Source organism: Patagioenas fasciata, chromosome 21 (genome assembly GCF_037038585.1).
Source record: "Patagioenas fasciata isolate bPatFas1 chromosome 21, bPatFas1.hap1, whole genome shotgun sequence".
Taxonomy (NCBI): domain Eukaryota; kingdom Metazoa; phylum Chordata; class Aves; order Columbiformes; family Columbidae; genus Patagioenas; species Patagioenas fasciata.
This window is the reverse complement of record NC_092540.1, coordinates 10,803,613-10,828,117: the sequence shown is the minus strand read 5'-3', so window position 1 is coordinate 10,828,117 and position 24,505 is coordinate 10,803,613. Positions and strand designations below refer to the sequence as shown.

The 24,505-nt window shown below is 59.7% G+C and overlaps 1 protein-coding gene across 9 annotated transcripts in view; it reads right to left on the bottom strand.

Moving 5' to 3' along the window:
* The window catches only part of LOC139825460 (dynein axonemal heavy chain 9-like), a 184,354-nt gene that overhangs the window by 78,939 nt on the left and 80,910 nt on the right, over nt 1-24,505 (bottom strand). For 6 of the 9 annotated variants that reach the window (XR_011742069.1, XR_011742068.1, XR_011742071.1 and 3 more), the window contains one exon: nt 23,513-24,355. The exons of the other annotated variants lie outside the window; for them this stretch is intronic. The gene's annotated coding sequence lies outside the window, so the exon portion shown is untranslated. Of the gene's footprint in view, nt 1-23,512; nt 24,356-24,505 lie in introns of those variants that run through there. 9 annotated transcript variants of the gene reach the window in all.

The following is a 24,505-nucleotide window of genomic DNA, read 5'->3' as shown; positions in this document are numbered from 1 at the left end:
CACCCCAAAACTCCACACCTCCAAATCCTGAACCCTGAAACCCCGCACCCCCAAATCCTGAGCCCCAGTCCTGTGCACCCCACACTCTGCAACCTTAAATTTCCCCCCAAGCCCCTGCACCCCAAACGCTGCACTCTTAGACCTGACTTCTAAACCCTGCACCCCCAAACAGTGCACCCCCAAATCCTGAAGCCCCAGATCCTTCCCTCCCATACCCTGCAGCCCAAATCCTGAACCCCCAGATCCTGAATTCCAGGATCTTGCACCCCCAAATCAGACACACGAACACCCTGCATCCCCAAATCTTGCACCTCTAAGCCTCCACCCCTTAACACTGCATCCCCAAATCTTTCACCCCAAAACCTCAACCCAGAACCCTGTACCCCAAAACCCTACACCTCCAAATCCTGAACCCTTAAACCCTGCACCCCCAGATCCTCCACCCAAACGAATGAACCCCCAAAACCTGCACCCCCAGATCCTGCTGCCCCATACCCAGCACCCCAAACTCTGCACCCAGAAATCCTGCACTCTCATAACCCTGCACCTCAAACAATTCCCTTAACACTGCACCCCCAAACCTGTAACCCCAATCGCTGCACCCCCAGATCCTGTCCCCAAACTCTGCACTGCCAGATCCTGCCCCCCTAAACCCTTAAAGCCCAAATATTGTACCCTCAGATCCTTCCTCAACACCCTGCACCCCCAAATTCCCCACCGAAAACCTGCACCCCAGATCCTGCACCACCAGGTTCTGTGCCCTGAAGCCTGCACTGAAAATCCTGCCCCCTAACTCTGCACCCCCAAATCCTGCACCCCCAAATCCTGCATCCCTAAACCCTGCACCCCCAAATCCTTCAACCCCCAAAGCCAATGCACTGCCAAACCCTGGACCCCCAGATACTGCACCCCAGAACCCTGCACGTTGAAATCCTGCACCCCCAAACCCGGCAGCCCAGAACCCTATACCCGATATCCTGCCGCCCCACAACTTGCACCCCCCAAACCTGCAACCCCAAATACTGCACCCCAAATCCTGCATCTTGAAACCCTGCACCCCTAAATCCTTCCTCCCAAGCCATGAATCCGCAAGACCTGTAATACCAAATCCTGCACCCCCAAATCCTGCGCTCCTAAACCCTGCACCCCAAAACCTGCCCCCAACCCTGCACCCCAAAGCCCAGCACCCCAAGACCCTTCATCCCCAAAACCTGAGCCCCCAAATCATGCACCCCCAGATCCTGACCCCCAAAACCCTGCACCCACAAGCACTGCACCCCCAGATCCTGACCCCCAAAACCCTGCACCCACAAGCACTGCACCCCCATATCCTGCACCCCAAGATCCTGCTACCCTAAACCCTGAACCCCCAAATCCTGCACCCCCGATTCCTCTCTCACAAGCCCTGCACCCCAAAACTCTGCACCCCCAAATCCTCTCCCCCCAAACAATGCACCTGGAACCTTGAACCCGCAAAGCCTGCACGCCCAGGTCCTGAACACCTGAACCCTGCCCCCGCAAATCCTTTAACCCCCAAACCCAGCACCCCAAACCCTGTACCCCCAGATCGTTCCCCAAACACCCTGCACCCCCAAACCCTGCACCCCAAATTCCTGCCCTACAAAGCCCTTCACCCAAACCCCCGCACCCTTAAATCCTGCACCCCTAAACCCTGCACCCCCAAATCCTGCACCTCCAGATCCTTCTTTCCTTCCTTCCTTCCTAAAGCCTGCACCCCAAATCGTGCCCTACCAAACCCTTCACCCCAAACCCTGCACCCCACAGTCTTGCTCGCCCTAATCCTGCCATCCCAAACCCTGCACCCCAAATTCTGCCCCCAAACCCCGATCCCTGAAACACTGCACCTCCAAACCCTGTACCCCCAAATCCTTCCCCAACACCCTGCACCCCCAAACCCTGCACCCCTAAGCCTGAACCCTAAATCCCTCACCCAAAAGCCCTGCAGCCCCAAACCCTGCACCCCAAGATCCTGCTCCCCTAAATCTTGAACACCCAAACCTTGCACCCTCAAACCCTGCACCCCTAAATCCTGCAGCACCAAACCCTGCCCCCCAAATCCTGCACCCCTAAATTCATCCCTACCAAACTTTGCACCCCTAAACCCTGAAATCTTACACCCCCTAATGCTGCCCTCCCAAATCCTGAGCCCTGCACCCCCAAAGCCTGCATTCCCAAACGCAGCACCCCCGGTCCTGAACACCCAAACACTGCACCCCCAAATTAGGCAGCCCCAAACCCAGCACCCCAAAATCCTCCATTCACAAACTCTGCACCCCCCAAACCTGGACCCCCACATGTGCACCCCCAAAATCATGCTCCCCTGAAACGCTGCACTTCAAAACCCTGCACCCCCAAATCCTTCCCCCAAAACCCTGCCCCCCCAAACCCTACACCCCAAGGTCCTTCCCCCACCTCCTGGAACCCCAAACCCTGCACCCCAAAGAATTCCCTCCCAAACCTTGCACCTCCAAATCCTGCACCTCAAAGGCCTGGAAACCCAAGCCCTTCAACCCCATCCCTGCAACACCAAATCCTGTACCCCAAACCAGCACCCCAGAATCCTGCACCCCAAATCCTGCCTGCCAAACCTTTCACTGCAAACCCCTGCACCCCAAGATTGTGCTGCCCTAAACTCTGAACCCCCAAATCCTGCAGCCCCAGATCCTTGCCTCCCAAAACTCTGCACCCCCAAATCCTGCACCCCAAATCTCTCACCCCCAAATCCTTCCCCCACCACCCTACACCCTCAGATTCTTCACCCCCATCCCCTGCACCCCAAAACTCCACACCTCCAAATCCTGAACCCTGACACCCCACCCCCCCTCTGCACACCCCCAAATCCTGTGCCCCAGTCCTGTGCACCCCACACTCTGCAACCCAAACGCTGCACTCTTAGACCTGACTTCTAAACCCTGCACCCCCAAATCGTGAAGCCCCAGATCCTTCCCTCCCATACTCTGCAGCCCCAAATCCTGAACCCCCAAATCCTGCACCCCTAATCCTCCACCCTCTTAACACTGCACCCCCAAAACCTGAACCACCAAATCTTTCACCCCCAAAACCTCCCTCCTCCAAACCCTGCACTTCAAAATGCTGCACCCCCAGATCCTGACCCCAAAACCCTGCACCCCAAATCCTGTACCCCAAAGCCCTGCACTCTCAAATCATACATGCCCAGAACGTGCACCCTAAACTGTGCACCCCAAAATCCTAAACCCCTTAACCCTGCACCCCCAAATCCTCCAGACCCATGTCCCGAACCCAGCACCCCAAAATCTACCCCCCAAAACCTACATCCCCAAATCCAGCACCCCCAGGTCCTGAACACCCAAAATCTGCACCCCCAATTCTGCCTCCCCAAGACCTGCACCCCCAATTCTGCCTCCACAAGACCTTCACCCCCAGTCCCTGCTCCACTAAATCCTACACCCCAAACCCTGCACCCCCAACCTCCTGGACCCCAAATCCTGCCCCCACAAGTTGCACCCTAAAATCGTGCACCCCAATTCCTGTCCTACCGAACCCTTCACCCCAAACCCCTTCACCCCAAGATCCTCCTGCCCTAAACCCTGCACCCCAAAATCATCCCTCCCAGCCCTGCCCCCCAAACCCTGTTCCCCTAAAGCCTGACCCCGAAACCCTGCTCCCCAAAACCCTGCTACCCCAAATCTTGTATCCCCAGATCCTTCCCCCAACACCCTGCAATCCCAAACCCTGCACCCCCAATTCTGGCGCTAAACCCTGCACCCCCAAAACCCTGCACCACTGAACCTTGCACCCTGAAACCCTGCTCCCCCAATCCTCCCCCCCAAAACTCTGCACCCCAAAACCCTATACCCAAAACCCTGCACCCCACAAGTTGCACCCCATATCCCTGCACCCCCAAATCCCTGCACCCCCAAATCCTCCAACCCCCAAATCCTCCAACCCCCCAAGTCCTGCACCCCCAGGTGCTGAACACCTGAACCCCTCACCCCAGACCCCTCATCCCAGATCTTGCACCTCCAAATCCTGCCCCCTTTAGCCCTGCACTTCAAACCCTGCACCCCAAATCCTGCAACCAAACCCTGTACCCCAAATCCTGCAGCCAGCCCTTGTACCCCTAAATCCTTGACCTCCACATCCCGAATCTCCAAACGCAGCAACCCCAAAACCCTACACCCCCAATCCCTGCACCCCCAAATCATTGTCCTTCAAATCCCACACCCAAAGCTCGTACACCCCAAGATCTTGCACCCCCACACACTGCACCCCAAATCCTGCACCCCCAAATCCTCCAGCCCCATGTCCCAAACCCCCAAACCCTGCACCCTCAAGTCTTGCACCCCCAAACCATTCTCCCCCAAATCCTGCAACCCCAAACCCCACACCTCCTGCACCCCAAAATTCGACACCTCCAAATTCTAAACCCTTAAACCCTGCATCTCGCAAATCCTCCCCCCCAAAACAGTGCCCCCCAAACCCTGCACCCCAGATCCTGCAGCCCCTAACTCTGCACCCCAAACGCTGCACCCTCAGATCCTGCGTCCCCAACCCTGCACCCCAAATCCTTTACCGCAAAATTCCCCAAACCTGCAAACACAAATCCTGCACCCCCAGTTCCTGAACATGCGAACCCTGCACCCCCAAACCCTCAGCCCAAAGCCCTGCACCCCCAAATCCTGCCGTACACAACCCTTCCCCCCAAACCTCTTCAACCCAAGATACTGAAACCCTAAGCCCTGCCCCCCCAAACCTACATCCCCAAATCCTGCACCCCCACGTCCTGAACACCCAAAATCTGCACCCCCAAATCCCTTAACTCCAAAAACTTGAACCCTCAATTCTGCGTCCCCAAGACCCGCACCCCCAAACCCTGCACCACTAAATCCTGCACCCCCAAACCCTGTACCCCAAATCCTGACCCACACAAGTTGCACCCTAAAAACCTGCACCCCAAATCCTGTCCTACCCAACCCTTCACCCCAAACCCCTTCACCCCAAGATCCTGCTGCCCTAAAGCCTGCACCCCAAAATCATCCCTCCCAGCCCTGCCCCCCAAACCCTGTCCCCCTAAAGCCTGACCCCGAAACCCTGCTCCCCAAAACCCTGATACCCCCAATTTTGCACCCCCCAACTCTGCACCCCCAGATCCTGCTGCTCCAAACCCTGCACCCCCAAATCCTCCAGCCCCACGTCCCGATCTCCCAAACCCTGCACCCCACAACCCTGCACCCCACAACCACTTCACCCCCAAATCCTGCACCCCCAGCCCTACCCAATAAAATTTCCACCCCCAAACCCTGCCCTACCAAGCCCTCCACCCCAAACCCTTGCACCCCAAGATCCTGCACCCTAAACCCTGCACCTCCATATCCTCCTTCCCCAAACCCTGCACCCCAAAACACTGCACTCCAAACCACTGCACCCCTAAATCCTGCAACCCCAAATCCTGGCCCCCAAACCCGGCACCCCAAACTCCTGCACCCAAAGATCCTACTGCCCTAAACCCTGAACCCCCAAATCCTGCAGCCCTGGAACCTGCAACCCCAGACCCTGTAGCCACAAATCAGGCCCCACGAAATCCTGCTCCCCTGGCCTTGCACCCTCAAATCCTGCACCACCTAATCCTCCAACCCCCTAACACAAACACCTAACCCCTTCTCCTCAGGGCCCATTGTGACACCCTGGGGATCCCCCTTGTCCCCAGGGCCCATTGTGACACCATGGGGGACCCCCTTCTCACTGAGGACCCATTGTGACACCATGGGGTCCTCCCCTTGTCCTCAGGGCCCATTGTGACATCCTGGGGACTCCCCTTTGTCCCCAGGGCCCATTGTGGCACCATGGGGACCCCCTTTGTCCCCAGGGCCAATTGTGACATCCCAGGACCCCCCTTTGTCCCCAGGGCCCATTGTGACAGGGTGGAGATCCCCCTTGTCCCCAGGCCTGTTGTGATGTCCCAGGACCCCCCATTGTCCCCAGGGCCCATTGTGACACCTTGGGGAACCCCTTTGTCACTGGGGACCCATTGTGACACCATGGGGACCACCCGTTGTCCTAAGGGCCCATTGTGACATCCTGGGGACCCCCTTGTCCCCAGGGCCCATAGTGAAGTCCCAGGACCCCCTTTGTCCCCAGGGCCCATTGTGACATCCTGGGGACCCCCTTTGTCACTGGGGACCCATTGTAACACTATGGGGACCCCCCCTTGTCCCCAGGTCCCATTGTGACATCCTGGGGACCCCCTTTTTCCCCAGGACCCATTGTGGCACCATTGGGACCCCCTTTGTCACTGGGGCCCATTGTGACGTCCTGGGGACCCCCTTTGTCCCCAGGGCCCATTGTGACGTCCCCGGATGCCCCATTGTCCCCAGAGCCCATTGTGACATCCTGGGAACCCCCATTGTCCACAGGGCCCATTGTGACATTCAGGGGACAGCCTTTGTCCCTAGGGCCCATTGTGACACCGTCAAGTCCCCCGTTGTCCCCAGAGCCCATTGTGACATCCCAGGACCCCGCATTGTCCCCAGGGCCCATTGTGACATACTGGGGACTCCCCTTTGTCCCGAGAGCCCATTGTGACACTGTGGGGACCCCCTTTGTCCCCAGGGCCCATTGTGGCATCCAAGGACCACCCAATTGTGCCCAGGGTTCATTGTAACATATCAGGACGCCCCATTGTCCCCAGGGCCCATTGTGACGTCCCAGGACCCCCTTTGTCCCCAGGGCCCATTGTGTCATCCTGGGGACCTCCTTTGTCCCCAGAGCCCATTGTGACATCCTGGGGAACCCTTTGTCCCCAGGGTCCATTGTGAAATCCTGGGGACCCCTCTTTGTCCCCACGGCCCACTGTGAGATCCTGAGGACCCCCTTGTCCCCAGGGCCCATTTTGAAACCGTGGGTATCCCCCTAGTCCCCAGGGCCCACTGTGACATCCTGAGGACCCCCATTGTCCCCAGAGCCCATTGTAACATCCAGGGCACCATCCTTGATCCGCAGGGCCCATTGTGACGTCCCAGGACCCCCCTTTGTCCCCAGGGCCCATTGTGACATCCCAGGACCCCACTTTATACTGAAGGCCCATTGTGACATCCTGGGGACCCCCTTTGCCCCAGGGCCCATTGTGACGTCCCCGGACCCCCCATTGTCCCCAGGGCCCATTGTGACATTCAGGGGACAGCCTTTGTCCCAAGGGCCCATTGTGACACCGTCGGGACCCCTGTTGTCCCCAGAGCCCATTGTGACATCCTGGAAACCCCCTTTGTCCCCAGGGCCCATTGTGACATTCTCGGGACGCCCCTGGTCCCCAGAGCCCGTTGTGACATCCTGGGGAGCCCCCTCTGTCCCCTGGGCCCATTGTGACACCGTGGGGACCCCATTTGTCCCCAGGGCCCATTGTGAGATTTACGGACCTCCCAGTTGTGCCCAGGGCTCATTGTGACATCCCAAGACCCCCCATTGTCCCCAGGGCCCATTGTGACGTCCCAGGACCCCCCGTCATCCCCAGGGCCCATTGTGACATCCTGGGGACCCCCTTGTCCCCAGTGCCTATTGTGAAATCCTGGGGACCCCCTTTGTCCCCAGGGCCCATTGTGACATTCCAGGACCCCCCTTGTCCCCATGGCCCGTTGTGAAATCCTGGGGACCTCCTTTGTCCCCAGGGCCCATTGTGACGTCCCAGGACCCCCCTTTGTCCCCAGGGTCCATTGTGACATCCTGGGGACCCTCTTTGTCCCCAGGGCCCATTGTGACAGGGTGGGGACTCCCTTTGTCCCCAGGGGCCATTGTGACGTCCCAGAATCCCCCTTTGTCCCCAGGGCCCATTGTGACATCTCAGGACACCCCAATTGTTTCCAGGGCCCATTGTGACGTCCTGGGGACCGCCCAGTTGTCCCCAGGGCCCATTGTGGCATCCTGGGGACCCCCCTTTTTCCTCAGGGCCCATTGTGACATTCAGGGAACATTGTTTTGTCCCCAGGGCACATTGCGACATCTCAGGACCCCCCAATTGTCCCCAGGGCCCATTGTGACGTCCCAGGATCCCCCTTTGTCCCCAGGGCCCATTGTGACATCCCAGGACCCCCCTTTGTCCCCAGGGCCCATTGTGACATCCCCGGACCCCCCATTGTCCCCAGAGCCCATTGTGACATCCTTGGGACCCCCATTGTCCCCAGGGCCCATTGTGACATTCAGGGGACAGCCTTTTTCCCAAGGGCCCATTGTGACACCATCGGGACCCCCGTTGTCCCCAGGGCCAATTGTGACACCATGGGGACCCTCCTCGTCACTGCGGACCCATTGTGACACCATGGGGACCTGCCCTTGTCCTCAGGGCCCATTGTGACATCCTGGGGACCCTCTTGTCCCCAGGGCCCATAGTTGCACCCTGGGGACCCCCTCTTTATTCCCAGTGCCCATTGTGACATCCCAGGACCCCCCTATGTCCCCAGGGCCCATTGTGACACCATGGGGACACCCCTTTGACTCCAGGGCCCATTGTCACATCCCAGGACCCCCCAGTTGTCCCCAGGGCCCATTGTGACATCCTGGGGACCCCCCTTGTCACTGGGGACCCATTGTATACACCATGGGGACCCCCATTGTCCCCAGGGCCCATTGTGACATCCTGGGAACCCCCCTTGTCACTGGTGACCCATTGTGACACCATGGGGACCCCCGTTTGTCCCCAGGGCTCATTGTGACATCCCAGGACCCCCCATTGTCCCAAGGACCCATTGTGACATCTCAGGACCCCACTTGTCACTGGGGACCCATTGTGACACCATAGGGACCCCCGTTTGTCCCCAGGGCTCATTGTGACATCCCAGGACCTCCCATTCTCCCCAGGGCCCATTGTGACATCATGGGGACCGCCTTGTCCCTCTGGCCCGTTGTGGCACCGTGGGGACCTCCTTTGTCCCCAGGGCCCGTTGTGACACCATGGGGACCCCTTTTCTCACTGTGGCCCAATGTGACATCCCAGGACCCCACTTTGTACCCAAGGCCCATTGTGACACCGTGGGGACCCCCCTTGTCCCCAGAGCCCATTGTGACATCCTGGGGACCACCCTTGTCTCCAGGGCCCACCGTGGCACCGTGGGGACCACCCTTGTCACTGGGCCCCATTGTAACACTATGGGGACCCCCCCTTGTCCCCAGAGCCCATTGTGACATCCTGGGGACCCCCTTGTTCCCCAGGGCCCACTGTGATGTCCCAGGACCCCCCCTTGTCCCCAGAGCCCATTGTGACATCCTGGGGACGCCCTTTGTCACCAGGGCCCATTGTGACGTCCCAGGACCTCACTTTGTCCCCAGGGCCCATTGTGACTTCCGGGGGACCCCCTTTGTCACCAGGGCCCATTGTGACGTCCCAGGACCCCCCTTTGTCCCCAGGGCCCATTGTGACGTCCCCGGACCTCCCGTTGTCCCCAGGGCCCATTGTGACATTCAGGGGACAGGCTTTGTCCCAAGGGCCCATTGTGACACCGTTGGAATCCCCGTTGTCCCCAGAGCCCATTGTGACATCCTGGGAACCCCCTTTGTGCCCAGGGCCCATTGTGACATTTCAGGACCCCACTTTGTCCCCAGGGCCCATTGTGACATCCTGGAGACGCCCTTTGTCCCCAGAGCCCGTTGTGACATCTAAGTACCCCCCAATTGTGCCCAGGGCTCATTGTGACATTCCAGGACCCCCCATTGTCCCCAGGGCCAATTGTGACGTCCCAGGCCCCCACTTTGTCCCCAGGGTCCATTGTGAGATCCTGGGGACCCCCTTGTCCCCAGGGCCCATTGTGACATCCTGGGGACCCCGTTTGTCACTAGGGTCCATTGTGGCACCATGGGGATGCCCTTTGTCCCCAGGACCCATTGTGACATCCTGGGCACCCCCTTTGTCCCCAGGGCCTATTGTGACATCCTGGGGACCTCGTTTGTCCCCAGGGTCCATTGTGGCACCATGGGGACCCCCTTTGTCCCCAGGGCCCATTGTGACATCACAGGACCCCCTTTGTCCCCAGGACCCATTGTGACATCCTGGGCACCCCCTTTTTCCCCAGGGCCCACTGTGAAATCCTGGGGACCCCCTTTGTCCCCAGGGCCCATTGTGACATCACAGGACCTCCTTTGTCCCCAGGACCCATTGTGACATTCTGGGTACCCCCTTTGTCCCCAGGGCCCACTGTGAAATCCTGGGGACCCCCTTTGTCCCCAGGGCCCATTGTGACATCTCAGGACCCCCCAATTGTTTCCAGGGCTTATTGTGACATCCTGGGGACCCCCCTTTGTCCCAAAGGCCCATTGTGACATTCAGGGGACCCCTCTTTGTCCCCAGGGCCTATTGTGACATCCTGGGGACCCCCCTTTGTCCCCAAGGCCCATTGTGATAGGGTGGGGAACCCCTTTGTCTCCAGGGCCCATTGTGCCATCCTGGGGACCCCACTTTGTTCCCAAGACCCATTGTGATGTCCACAATGGCCCCGTTGTCCCAAGGGGTCATTGTGACATCCTGGGGACCTCCTTTGTCCCCAGGGCCCATTGTGACGTCCCAGGACCCTCCATTTTTCCAAGAGCCCATTGTGACATCCTGGCGACCCCGCTTTTTCCTCAGGGCCCATTGTGGCACCATGGGGAGCCCCTCTGTCTCCAGGGCCCATTGTGACATTTAGGGGACTCCTCTTTGTCCCCAGGGCCCATTGTGACATCCCAGGATCCCCCAATTGTCCCCAGGGCCCATTGTGACATCCTCGGGACCCCCCTTTGTCCCCAGGGCCCATTGTGACTTCCTGGGGACCCCCTTTGTCCCCAGGGCCCATTTTGGCACCATAGGGACGCCCTTTGTCACTGGGGCCCATTGTGACATCCCAGGACACCCCTTGTCTCCAGGGCCCATTGTGATATTCAGGGAACTGCTATTTGTCCCCAGGGTCCATTGTGACATCCCAGGACACCCCCTTGTCCCCAGGGCCCTTTGTGACATTCAGGGGACCCCTCTTTGTCCCCAGGGCCCGTTGTTGCATCCTGGGGTCCCCCCTTGTCCCCAGGGCCCATTTTGACATTCAGGAGAGCCCTCTTTGTCCCCAGGGCCTGTTGTGACATCCTGGGGACCCCCTTTGTCACTGGGGCCCATTGTGACATCCCAGGACCCCCCTTTGTCTGCAGGTCCCATTGTGACATTCAGGGGACCCCACTTTGTCCCCAGGGCCCACTGTGACGTCCTGGGGACCCTCTTTGTCCCCAGGGCCTGTTGTGACATCCTGGGGACCCCCTTTGTCCCCAGGGCCCATTGTGACACCGTGGGGACCCCCTGTTTTCCCCAGGGCCCATTGTGACATCTGGTGGACCCCCTTGTCCCCAGGGCCCATTGTGGAACCGTGGGGACCCTCCTTGTCACTAGGGCCCATTGTGACACCATGGGGACCACCCCTTTCTCCCCAGTGCCCATTGTGACATCCTGGGGACCCCACTTGTCCCCAGAGCCCATTATCACATCCTGGGGACCCCTGTGTCCCCAGGGTCCATTGTGACGTCCCAGGACCCCCCATTGTCCCCAGGGTGCATTGTGACACCGTGGGGACCCCCTCTGTCCCCAGAGCCCATTGTGACATCCTGGGGAGCCCCCTTTGTCCCCAGGGCCCATTGTGACACTTCTGGACCCCCCACTGTCTCCAGGGCCCATTGTGAACATCCTGGGGACCCCTCTTTGTCCCCAGGGCCCATTGTGACATCCTGGGCTGCCCCGTATGTCACCAGGGCCCATTTTGACACCGTGGGGACCCCCTGTTGTCCTCAGGGCCCATTGTTACAGGGTGGGACCCCCCTTGTCCCCAGGACCCATTGTGGCACCATGGGGACCCTCTTTGTCACTGGGGCCCATTGTGACATCCCAGGACCCCACTTTGTCTTAGAAGGTCACTGATCGGACTACTGGTACATCCTGACTCTGCTTTCTCAATAAACATTGAAGAACACCTGGGGTTTGTTTGCTCCAAGGGAAAACTTCCCTGCCACGGTTCCTGGTTCCGGTCCTGTTTCCCGGTCCGGTTTGGCTTCGCTATCAGAACAGCTGCTGCCTCCACAGCCGCGCTCGAAGTCCCCGTTGTGACACCGGGATGGCGGGAGAAGGGGGGTGGCGGGGGCGGCAGCGGCGGCGATTGGGGGGGGGCAGTCGGGGCTGGGCGGACAAGCGGCGGCTGCTGCGGCTCCTCAGGCAGCGACAGCAGCAGCGATCGGGGGGACGTGGGGGGCGGACAAGCGGCGGCTGCTGCGGCTCCTCAGGCAGCGACAGCAGCAGCGATCGGGGGGACGTGGGGGGCGGACAAGCGGCGGCTGCTGCGGCTCCTCAGGCAGCGACAGCAGCAGCGATCGGGGGGACGTGGGGGGGCGGACAAGCGGCGGCTGCTGCGGCTCCTCAGGCAGCGACAGCAGCAGCGATCGGGGGGACGTGGGGGGCGGACAAGCGGCGGCTGCTGCGGCTCCTCAGGCAGCGACAGCAGCAGCGATCGGGGGGACGTGGGGGGCGGACAAGCGGCGGCTCCTGCGGCTCCTCAGGCAGCGACAGCAGCAGCGATCGGGGGGACGTGGGGGGCGGACAAGCGGCGGCTCCTCCGGCCGCGGCCAGGACGTGGCTTCGCCGGCACCGGGGCCCGAGACCGCGCGCTGTGGGGCTGCGGGGCGGGTGTGGGGCCGGGGGGCTCCGGGGGTCCCGCAGCGGCCGCTGTGGGGTGGGATGGGGCGGCTGTGGAATTACCTGTGGGGCACTCATGGGGCTGCTGTAGGGGTCTTAAGAGGCATGTCTGGAGCACTTATGGGGCGACTATGGGGCAGGTGCTGGGCTGCTACAGCGGGACCTGTGGGGCAGCCGTAGGGCTGCTATGGGGTTGGTTATGGGTCACAGATGGGAGGGGGCAGCTGGGTGTGGCCCCGCCTACATGGGGTGGGGTCAGTGCCGAGGGGCGGGTACTGAGAGGGCACGCCCACGGGGAGCCCCTCGGGGGGGCGGAGCCTCTGTGTCACGCCCCATGGGAGGTGGTCTGGGGGCGGGCATTCTCTGGGGCACGCCCCCATGGGAGGAGCCTCTTGGGGTAGGGAGAGGGTGCGGTCAACATGGCACGGCCCCAGGGGGGCGTGGCTTAGCTCGGGAAGAGGTGGAGCCGAGAAGGGGCTGCCCGACCCGGCTCTCCAGGCGGCTCTGAGACGGAGCGGAGCGGGCCGGGCGGGGCCGGGCCGGGCACTCCCCGGGGCCTCGCAGAAACAGCGGCGCAGCGAGTCCGCTCCGGGCTCCAACGGTGCGCGCACGTGGCCGCCGAGAGCGCCCCGTGCACCTCGCAGCGCCCATTTCTGCGCATGCGCATTGGGAAGCCCTCGAGACAACCCTTCCCCCGCGGCCCGCCCCTTCTCTTCCCTCTCCGCAATCTGATTGGCCAGCTAAGCACGTCAATTTCCATTCTCTCCGCCTATCATCACCCGTCCCCGTTTGCCCCGCGCTGCGCTCTGATCCAGTGTCTATTTACACTTAAATACATTTAAACTTCCATTTTAACACTCAGGTATCTTTTCAAATTTACAGATTTTGACATATTTACAATTATATATATTTAGACTGGGATATCGATTTACATTTATTAATAAATTAAAGGTATGTATACGGGTGTGAGTGGATATATATAGATGATATTTATTACCTATTTAGACTATGTAACACGTAGTAATTATACATAGCTCTGCCTACTCACACTTTTTTCTATTTTAAGTTCCTATCTAGATATTTTTTTCTTTTTCAAGTCCTTCACTTTTTAATCTACAAATAGATAAGATGTTTGTATTCTTAAAACCATCAACAGAAAATTTTTACATTCTAAAATCCTTTATATAACAGAGTAGAAAAGGGGTTTTATTTTAAAACCATTTTATATCTACATGAATACCATTCTGCAATATATAAATACAAACGACAGACTTCTCTCTGTTTGAAATTCTCACGCTCATATTTACAGGGTTTAATAAGTTTTATCCTCCCCCAGGAATTTTCAGGCATTTTTGGACTGTGACCCCCTCTTTTCAGGGGGACTCCCTTTTGAGCCCCACATTGTGGGGGATTTGAGGGATTTTCTTGCAGTCAGTGAACATTGTATGGAACTGAACTGAACTGAACTGAACAGGGCTCTGAGGCCTCTGTGTCCTGCAAGAGAGCAGGAGAGCAGGAGTGGAGCAGCCCCCGTGTCTACGTGACTGTGCAGCCTTCTTCAGTGTTGGAACCGAGCTGCTTCGCCTTCTGTTTGTCCACGTGCACACACACCATTCCTCACTGGAAAACAGGCAGAAACCTTTCCACACGCACCCAGGTCTGTGCACCCAGGCCTTGTCTATTCCTGTCGGGTTTGCTGGGCTCTGTCAGGCTCCTCTGGCTCTGTCGTGCTTTGACAGCCTCTGTCAGGCCCTGCCAGACTCCACTGTTCGCTGTCAGGCGCTGTCGGGATTTGTCGGCCCCTGTTGAGATCTATCAGGCTCTGTCAAGCCCTGTTGGGCTCTGTCGCGCTTTGTCAGGCTCTGCCTGGCTTTATCATGTTCCATAAGTGCTCCAAAAACTGGATGCTCTTGCGATGCTTGTATTCACACAATTATTGCATATTCATTACAATTTGGGGGGATTTTTAGCATCAAACGCATCTATAGTAAGAAAAAATGTCATAAACCTAGGGTTAGACTGAGGTTAATAATTTCATGGTCTTTGCTGCCATCTAGCGTCCCTTAAGAGAATGCACAGAACACACATTCGGAGGTGCCTGCAGGTATGTGCCTGTTCTTGGACGAACCTGTGCGCGAAAGCCTTAGTGCCTATAAACGTTGGTCTGTCCACATGTGAGTGCCTTGATGTCAGCTCCATTTATGCTAAAGCTGGAGCATCATCGTTCAGACGTGTGCGTGTGTGCAGTGTGCCAAACATCCACGCACGTGTTTACCCTCGAGCATGTCAGTGCATTTCACGTACGTCTTTCTGTCAATAGATGGGACTGGGCACGCTTGTGGAAGTGTGCGTGTGTGTGGCCACGTGTTTGCTTACACATCAGTGTGTAGCTGCGTGTGCGTGCACGCGGTGCTGGGTGCACATACCTGGGTGCCCCACAGGTCCCGCTGTAGCAGCCCAGCACCTGCCCCATAGTCGCCCCATAAGTGCTCCAGACATGCCTCTTAAGAGCCCCTACAGCAGCCCCATGAGTGCCCCACAGGTAATTCCACAGCCGCCCCATCCCGCCCCACAGCGGCCGCTGCGGGACCCCCGGAGCCCCCCGGCCCCACACCCGCCCCGCAGCCCCACAGCGCGCGGTCTCGGGCCCCGGTGCCGGCGAAGCCACGTCCTGGCCGCGGCCGGAGGAGCCGCCGCTTGTCCGCCCCCCACGTCCCCCCGATCGCTGCTGCTGTCGCTGCCTGAGGAGCCGCAGCAGCCGCCGCTTGTCCGCCCCCCACGTCCCCCCGATCGCTGCTGCTGTCGCTGCCTGAGGAGCCGCAGGAGCCGCCGCTTTTCCGCCCCCCCACGTCCCCCCGATCGCTGCTGCTGTCGCTGCCTGAGGAGCCGCAGGAGCCGCCGCTTGTCCGCCCCCCCACGTCCCCCCGATCGCTGCTGCTGTCGCTGCCTGAGGAGCCGCAGCAGCCGCCGCTTGTCCGCCCCCCACGTCCCCCCGATCGCTGCTGCTGTCGCTGCCTGAGGAGCCGCAGCAGCCGCCGCTTGTCCGCCCCCCCACGTCCCCCCGATCGCTGCTGCTGTCGCTGCCTGAGGAGCCGCAGCAGCCGCCGCTTGTCCGCCCCCCACGTCCCCCCGATCGCTGCTGCTGTCGCTGCCTGAGGAGCCGCAGCAGCCGCCGCTTGTCCGCCCCCCACGTCCCCCCGATCGCTGCTGCTGTCGCTGCCTGAGGAGCCGCAGCAGCCGCCGCTTGTCCGCCCAGCCCCGACTGCCCCCCCCCAATCGCCGCCGCTGCCGCCCCCGCCACCCCCCTTCTCCCGCCATCCCGGTGTCACAACGGGGACTTTGAGCGCGGCTGTGGAGGCAGCAGCTGTTTTGATAGCGAAGCCAAACCGGACCGGGAAACAGGACCGGGAACCAGGAACCGTGGCAGGGAAGTTTTCCCTTGGAGCAAACAAACCCCAGGTGTTCTTCAATGTTTATTGAGAAAGCAGAGTCAGGATGTACCAGTAGTCCGATCAGTGACCTTCTAAGACAAAGTGGGGTCCTGGGATGTCACACTGGGCCACAGTGACAAAGAGGGTCCCCATGGTGCCACAATGGGCCCTGGGGACAAAGGGAGTCACCAGGATGTCACAATGGGCCCTGGGGACAAGGGGGGTCCCACCCTGTAACAATGGGCCCTGGGGACAAAGTGGGGCCCTGGGATGTCACAATGGGCCCTGGGGACAAATGGGGTCCTGGGACGTCACAATGGGTCCTGGGGATAAAGGGGGTCCCCAGGATGTCACAATGGGCACTTGAGACAAAGGTGGGGTCCCCATTGTGTCACAATGCGTCCCCAGTGACAAGAGGGTTCCCCATGGTGTCACAATGGGCCCTGGGGACAATTGGGGGTCCTGGGATGTCACAATGGACCCTGAGGACAACAGGTGGTCCACACGGTGTCAAAATGATCCCTGGTGACATACGGGGCAGCCCAGGATGTCACAATGGGCCCTGGGGACAAAGAGGGGTCCCCAGGATGTTCACAATGGGCCCTGGAGACAGTGGGGGGTCCAGAAATGTCACAATGGGCCCTGGGGACAAAGGGAGGTCCTAGGACGTCACAGTGGGCCCTGGGGACAAAGTGGGGTCCCCTGAATGTCACATTGGGACCTGCAGACAAAGGGGGGTCCTGGGATGCCACAATGGGCCCCAGTGACAAAGGGGGTCCCCAGGATGTCACAACAGGCCCTGGGGACAAAGAGGGCTCTCCTGAATGTCAAAATGGGCCCTGGGGACAAGGGGGGACCCCTGGATGCAACAACGGGCCCTGGGGACAAAGAGGGGTCCCCTGAATGTCACAAAGGGCCCTGGGGACAAGGGGGTGTCCTGGGATGTCACAATGGACCCTGGGGACAAATAGCAGTTCCCTGAATATCACAATGGGCCCTGGAGACAAGGGGTGTCCTGGGATGTCACAATGGGCCCCAGTGACAAAGGGCGTCCCTATGGTGCCAAAATGGGCCCTGGGGACAAAGGGGGTCCCCAGGAAGTCACAATGGGCCCTGGGAACAAAGGGGGGTCCTGGGATGTCACAATGGGACCTGGGACAACGGGGGGTCCCCAGGATGCCACAATGAGCCCTGGGGACAAGCAGGGTACCCACGGTGTCACAATGGGCCCTGGGGACAAACGGGGGTCCCGAGGATGTCACAATGGGCCCTGGGGACAATTGGGGGATCCTGGGATGTCACAATGGGCCCTGGGGACAAAGATGAGTCCCCTAAATGTCACAATGGGCCCTGGAGACAGACGGGCTCCCCATGGTGCCACAATGGGCCCTGAGGAAAAAGCGGGGTCGCCAGGATGTCACAATGGGCTCTTGGAAAAATGGAGGGTCCTGGGACGTCACAATGGGCCCTGGGGACAAAGGAGGTCCCCAGGATGTCACAATGACCCCTTGGGACAACGGGGCCATTGTGGACATCACAATGGGTCCTGGGAACAAAGTGGGGTCCCCAGGATGTCACAATAGGCCCTGGGGACAAAGAGGGGTCCCCTGAATGTCACAATGGGCCCTGGGGACAAAGGGGGGTCCCCAGGATGTCACAATAAGCCCTGGAAACAATTGGGGGGTCCTGAGATGTCACAATGGGCCCTGGGGACAAAGTGAGGTCCTGGGAAGTCACAATGGGCCCTGGGGACAAACGGGGGTCCCTATGGTGTCACAATGGGTCCCCAGTGACAAGTGGGGTCCTGAGATGTCACAATGGGTCCTTGGGACAATGGGGGGTCCTGGGATGTCACAATGAGCCCTGGAGACAAACGGGGGTCCCCATGGTGTCACAATGGGTCACCAGTGACAAGGGGGGTCCCCAGGATGTCACAATGGGCCCTGGGGACAAAGAGGGGTCCCCATGGTGTATACAATGGGTCCCCAGTGACAAGGGGGGTCCCCAGGATGTCACAATGGGCCCTGGGGACAAAGGGGGTCCTGGGACTTCACAATGGGCCCTGCGGACAAGGGCGGGTCCCCAGGATGTCACAATGGGCCCTGGGGACAATTGGGGGGTCCTGGGATGTGACAATGGGCCCTGGAGTCAAAGGGGTGTCCCCATAGTGTCACAATGGGCCCTGGGGACATAGGGGGGTCCTGGGATGTCACAATGGGCACTGGGAATAAAGAGGGGGTCCCCAGGGTGCAACTATGGGCCCTGGGGACAAGAGGGTCCCCAGGATGTCACAATGGGCCCTGAGGACAAGGGCAGGTCCCCATGGTGTCACAATGGGTCCGCAGTGACGAGGAGAGTCCCCATGGTGTCACAATTGGCCCTGGGGACAATGGGGGTCCCGATGGTGTCACAATGGGCCCTTGGGAAAAAGGCTGTCCCCTGAATGTCACAATGGGCCCTGGGGACAATGGGGGTCCCAAGGATGTCACAATGGGCCCTGGGGACATAGAGGGGTCCTGGGACGTCACAATGGGCCCTGGTGACAAAGGGGGTCCTGGGATGTCACAATGGGCCCTGGGGACAAAGGGGGCTCACCAGAATGTCACAATGGGCTCTGGGGACAAAGGGGTCCCCAGGATGTCACAATGGGCACTGGGGAGAAAGGGGTGGTCCCCATGGTGTCACAATGGGTCACCAGTGAGAAGGGGAGTCCCCAGGATGTCACAATGGGCCCCGGGGATAAAAGGGGTACCCAGGATGCCACAATGGGCCCTGGGGAAGATTGGGGAGTCCTGAGATGTCGCAATGTGCCCTGGGGACAAAACAATGTTCCCTGAATGTCACAATGGGCCCTGGGGAAAAAGGGGGGTCCCCAGGATGCCACAATGGGCCCTGGAAACAATTGGGGTGTCCTGAGATGTCACAATGGGCCCTGGGGACAAAGGGGGATTCTGGGACGTCACAATGGCCCCTGGGGACAAAGGGAGTCCCCACCCTGTCACAATGGGCCCTGGGGACAAAGAGGGTCCCCAGGATGTCACAATGGACCCTGGGGACAAAGGGGGGTCCTGGGACGTCACAATGGGCCCTGGGGACAAAGGAGGTCCCCAGGATTTCACAATGGGCCATGGGGACAAGGGGGGTCCTGGAATGTCACAATGGGCCCTGGGGACAAAGGGGGTCCCCAGGATTTCACAATAGGCACTGGGGACAAGGGGGTCCCCAGGATGTCACAATGGGCCCTGGGGATGACGGGGGGTGCTGGAACGTCACAATGGGCCCTGGGGACAAAGGGGGGTCTTGGGATGTCACAATGAGCCCTGGGCACAACTGGGAGGTCCCTAAATGTCACAATGGGCCCTGGGGACCAAGGGGGTCCCCACGGTGTCACAATGGGCCCAGGGGACAGAGGGGGCTCCCCAGGATGTCACAACGGGCTCTGGGGACCAGGGGCGTCCCGAGGATGTCACAATGGGCCCTGGGGACAAAGTGGGGGGTCCTGGGATGTCACAATGGGTCCTGGGGACAAAGGGGGTCCCCAGGTTGTCACAATGGGCCCTGGGGACAAAGGGGGTCCCCACGGTGTCACAATGGGCCCTGGGGACAAAGGGGGTCCTCAGGATGTCACAGTGGGCCCTGGGGACTAGGGGGATACCCACGGTTTCAAAATGGGCCCTGGGGACAAGGGGGTCCCCAGGATCTCACAGTGGGCCGTGGGGACAAAGAGGGGTCCCCAGGATTTCACAATGGACCCTGGGGACAAAGGGTTCCCCAGGATGTCACAATGGGCTCTGGGGACAAAGGAGGTCCCCAGGATGACACAATGGGCCCTGGGGACAAGGGGGGTCCTGGGACGTCACAATGGGCCCTGGGGACAATGGGGCGTCCTGATATGTTACAATGAACCCTGGGCACAATTGGGGGGTCCTTAGATGCCACAATGGGCCCTGGGGACAAAGGGGTTCCCCACGGTGTCACAATGGGCCCTGGGGACAATGCGGGGTCCTGGGATGTCACAATGGGCCCCCTGGGGACAACGGGGGTCCCGACGGTGTCACAATGGGCCCTAGGGACAAAGGCTGTCCCCTGAATGACACAATGGGCCCTGTGGACAATGGGGGTCCCCAGGATGTCACAATGGTCTCTGGGGACAATGGGGGATCCGGGGACGTCGCAATGGGCCCTGGGGACAAAGGGGATCCCCAGGACGTCACAATGGGCCCTGGTGACAAAGGGGGTCCCAATGGTGCCACAATGGGTCCTGGGGAAAAAGGGGGTCCCCAGGATGTCACAATGGGCCCTGGGGACAAAGGGGGTCCTGGGACTTCACTATGGGCCCTGGGGACAAGGGGGGGTCCCCAAGATGTCACAATGGGTCCTGGGGACAAGGGGGTCCCCAGGATGTCACAATGGGCCCTGGGGACAAAGGGGGTCCTGGGACTTCACTATGGGCCCTGGGGACAAGGGGGTCCCCAGGATGTCACAGTGGGCCCTTAGGACAACGGGTGGTCCCCATGGTGTCACAATGGGTCCCCAGTGACAAGGGGGGTCCCCAAGGTGTCACAATGGGCCCTGGGGACAATGGGGGTTCCTGGGACATCACAACAGGCCTGGGGACAAGGGGGATCTCCACCCTGTCACAATGGGCCCTGGGGACAAAGGGGGTCCCCATGGTGCCACAATGGGCCCTGGGGACAAAAGGGAGTCCCCAGGATGTCACAATGGGCCCTGAGGACAAGGGGAGGACCCCATGGTGTCACAAGGGGTCCTCAGTGAGAAGGGGGTCCCCCATGGTGTCACAATGGGCCCTGGGGACAAGGGGGATCCCCAGGGTGTCACAATGGACCCTGGGGACAAGGGTTTAGGGGGTTGTGTTAGGGGGTTGGAGGATTAGGTGGTGCAGGATTTGGGGGTGCAAGGCTGGGGGAGCAGGATTTTGCGGGGCCTGATTTGGGGCTACAGGGTCTGGGGTTGCAGGTTCCAGGGGTGCAGGATTTGGGGGTTCAGGGTTTAGGGGTGCAGTGGTTTGGAGTGCAGTGTTTTGGGGTGCAGGATTTGGGGAAGGAGGATATGGAGGTGCAGGGTTTAGGGTGCAGGATCTTGGGGTGCAGGGGTTTGGGGTGGAGGGCTTGGTAGGGCAGGGTTTGCGGGTGGAAAGTTTAGGGGGTAGGGCTGGGGGTGCAGGATTTGGGGGTGAAGGGGTTGTTGGGTGCAGGGTTGTGGGGTGCAGGGTTTGGGAGATCGGGATGTGGGTCTGGAGGATTTGGGGTGCAGGGTTTGGAGCAGCAGGATCTGGGGGTGCAGAGTTGGGGGGTGCAAGATTGGGGGTAGCAGGGTTTTGGGGAGCAGGGTTTCGGGGTCAGGCTTTAGGGGGACAGGGTTTGGGGGGCAGGGTTGGGAGGGATGATTTTGGGGTGCAGGGTTTAGGGCAGCAGGATCTTGGGGTGAAGTGGTTTGGGGTGAAGGGTTGGGTAGGACAGGATTTGGGGGTGCAGGACTTCGGGCTTCGGGTTTGGGGGTGCAGGGTTCGCATGTTCAGGAACTGGGGGTGCAGGGTTTGGGGGTTTGGGACGTGGGGCTGGAGGATTTGGGGGTGCAGGATTTGGGGTGCAGTGTGTGGGGGTGCAAGATCTGGGGGTGTACGAGCGTTGGGTGTGGGATTTGAAGGACAATGATTTGGGGGTGCAGAGATTGGGGGTGTAGGGTATTGGGGTTGCTGCGTTTGGAGATTCGGGATGTGGAGGTCAAGGATTTGGGGGTACAATGTTTGGTTGCAGGATTTGGGGGTGCAGGGTTTGAAGTGCAGGTCTAAAGGGGGCAGGATTTGGAGGTGCAAGATTTGGTGGTCTGGGGTATTGGGGTGCAGGGTTTTGGGGTGAGGGATTTGGGGGTCAGGATGTGGGGTGGAGGATTTGAGCGTGCGTGCTGTTGGGGCACAGAGTTTCGGGGACAGATCTGGGGGTGCAGGGTTTGTGGGGCAGGATTCAGGGCTGTAGGCGTTGGGGGTGGAGTGTTTTGGGGAGGATTTGGGGTGCAGGGTTGAAGGGTTTAGATCTGGAGGTGCAGAGTTCTGGGGTGCAGGGTGTCGGGTGCAGGATCTGGGGCTCCAGGATTTATGGGTGCAGGCTTTTGGGGTTTAGGGTAGGAGGATCGTGGGGTGCGGGGCTGAAGGGTTTGGTAGGGCCGGATTTGGGGTGCAGGGCTTTAGGGTGAGGCTTTGGGGGTGCAGGTTCCATGTCTTTAGGAACTGGGGGGGCAGGATTTTGTGGTGCGGACTTTTGAGTGCAAGTTTGAGGGGCCTTGATTTTGGGGTGCATGGTTTGGGGGGCAGGATTCCGGGTGTAAGGTTTTGGGGTGCAGGACTTGGGGGCGCAGGTTTCACACGTTAAGGAACTGGGGCTGCAGAGGTTGGGGGTGCAGCGTTGTGGGCTGCAGGGTTGAAGGGTGCAGGATTTAGGGGTACAGGTTTTGGGGGTGCAGGAGCTGGAGGTGCAGGCTGTAGGGATCAGAATATGGGGGTGCAGGGTTCTGGGGTGCAGGATCTGGGTGAGCAGGCTGTTGGGGTACAGAACCTTCTAGGTCAGCGTTTAGAGGCAGGATTTGGGGGTGCAGGGCTTTGGGGTGAGGGGTCTGGGGTGAGGGGTTCAGGTGTTCAGCACCTAGGGGTGCAGGACTTGGGGGTTGGAGGATTTGGGGGTGCAGGGATTTGGGGGTGCAGGGATATGGGGTGCAACTTGTGGGGTGCAGGGTTTTGGGTATAGGGTTTTGGGGTGCAGAGTTTTGGGGGGGAGGATTGGGGGAGCAGGGTTTCAGGGTGCAAGGTTCAGTGGTGCAGGGTTCTGGGGGTGCAGGGTTTAGCGCCAGAATTGGGGGTGCAGGGTTTGGGATTGCAGGGTGTTGGGGGAAGGATCTGGGGGTACAAGATTTGGGGTAGCAGGGTTTTGGGGTGCAACTTGTGGGGGCAGGATTTGGGGTACAGGAGGTTGGGGGTGCAGGGTTTGGGGTGTAGGATTTAGTGGAGCAGGGACTGGGGGTGAAGGTCTTGTGGAGGCAGAATTGGGGGTGCAGGTCTTGGGGAGGCAGAATTGGGGGTGCAGATTTTGGCTGTTCAGGACCTGGGGGTGCAGGATTTGGGGATGTAGGTTTTGGGGGGTAGATTTTGGGGTGCTGGGTTCGGCACATGGGTCTGGAGGATTTGGGGGTGCAGGGTTAAGGGGTTTAGGATTTTGGGGTGCACAGTTTAGGGTGCACGTTCTGGGCATGTATGATTTGAGAGTGCAGGGCTTTGGGGTACAGGATTTGGGGTGCAGGGTTTTGGGGTCAGGATCTGGGGGTGCAGGATGTTGGGGAGAAGGATTTGGGGGTGCAGCATTTTGAAGTGCAGGGTTTGGAGGAGGGAGGTTTTGGGGGTGAAAGATTTGGTGGTTCAGGTTTTGGGGGTGCAGTGTTAAGAGGGTGGAGGATTAGGGGTGCAGGATTTGGGGGTGCACTGTTTGGGGGTGCAGGGTTTAGAAGTCAGGTCTCAGAGTGCAGCGTTTGGGGTGCAGGGGCTTGGGGGGAAATTTAAGGTTTCAGAGTGTGGGGTGCACAGGACTGGGGCTCAGGATTTGGGGGTGCGGGGTTTCAGGGTTCAGGATTTGGAGGTGTGGAGTTTTGGGGTGCAGGGGATGGGGGTGAAGGATTTGAGGCTGCAGGGTGGTGGGGGGAGGATTTGGGGGTGAGAGATTTGGGGTGCAGGATTTGGAGGTGCAGAGTTTTGGGAGGCAAGGATCTGGGGCTGCAGGATTTGGGGGTTCAGTGTTTAGGGCAGCACAACCTCGGGGTGCAGGGGTTTGCAGTGAAAGGTTTGGTAGGCAGGATTTGGGGTGCAGGATTCTGGGGTGCTGGGTTTGGGGTACAGGATTTGGTGTTGCAGGGATGGGGTTGAAGGGCTTGGGTTTCGAGGCCTTTGAGGTGCAGGATTTGGAGGTGCAAGGTTTGGGAGGGAATTCTTTGGGGTGCAGGGTTTAGGGTTCCAGGAGGTGGGGGAAGGACCTTGGGGTGTAGGGTTTGGGGGGGCAGGGTTTTGGGGGAAGGATTTAGGGGTGCAGGGTTTTGAAGTGCAGCGTTTCAGGGGGGCATGATTTTGGGGGTTTGGGGCACTCACCGCCGGGTCCTGGCGCAGCAGCTCCTGAAGCCCCGCCCACAGCCCCTCCCAGCGCAGCCATTGGCTGCGGGCCAGCGCCAGCCCCGCCCATGCCTGGGGGTCACCAGAGGTCAGCGGGGTCACCCTGAGCCCCCAATGTCCCATTGACCCCATTGATCCCAATGTCCCCATTGACTCCCATTGATCCCCAATGTCCCCAATACCCTCAATGTTCTATTGACCCCCAATTTCCCCCCAATTTCG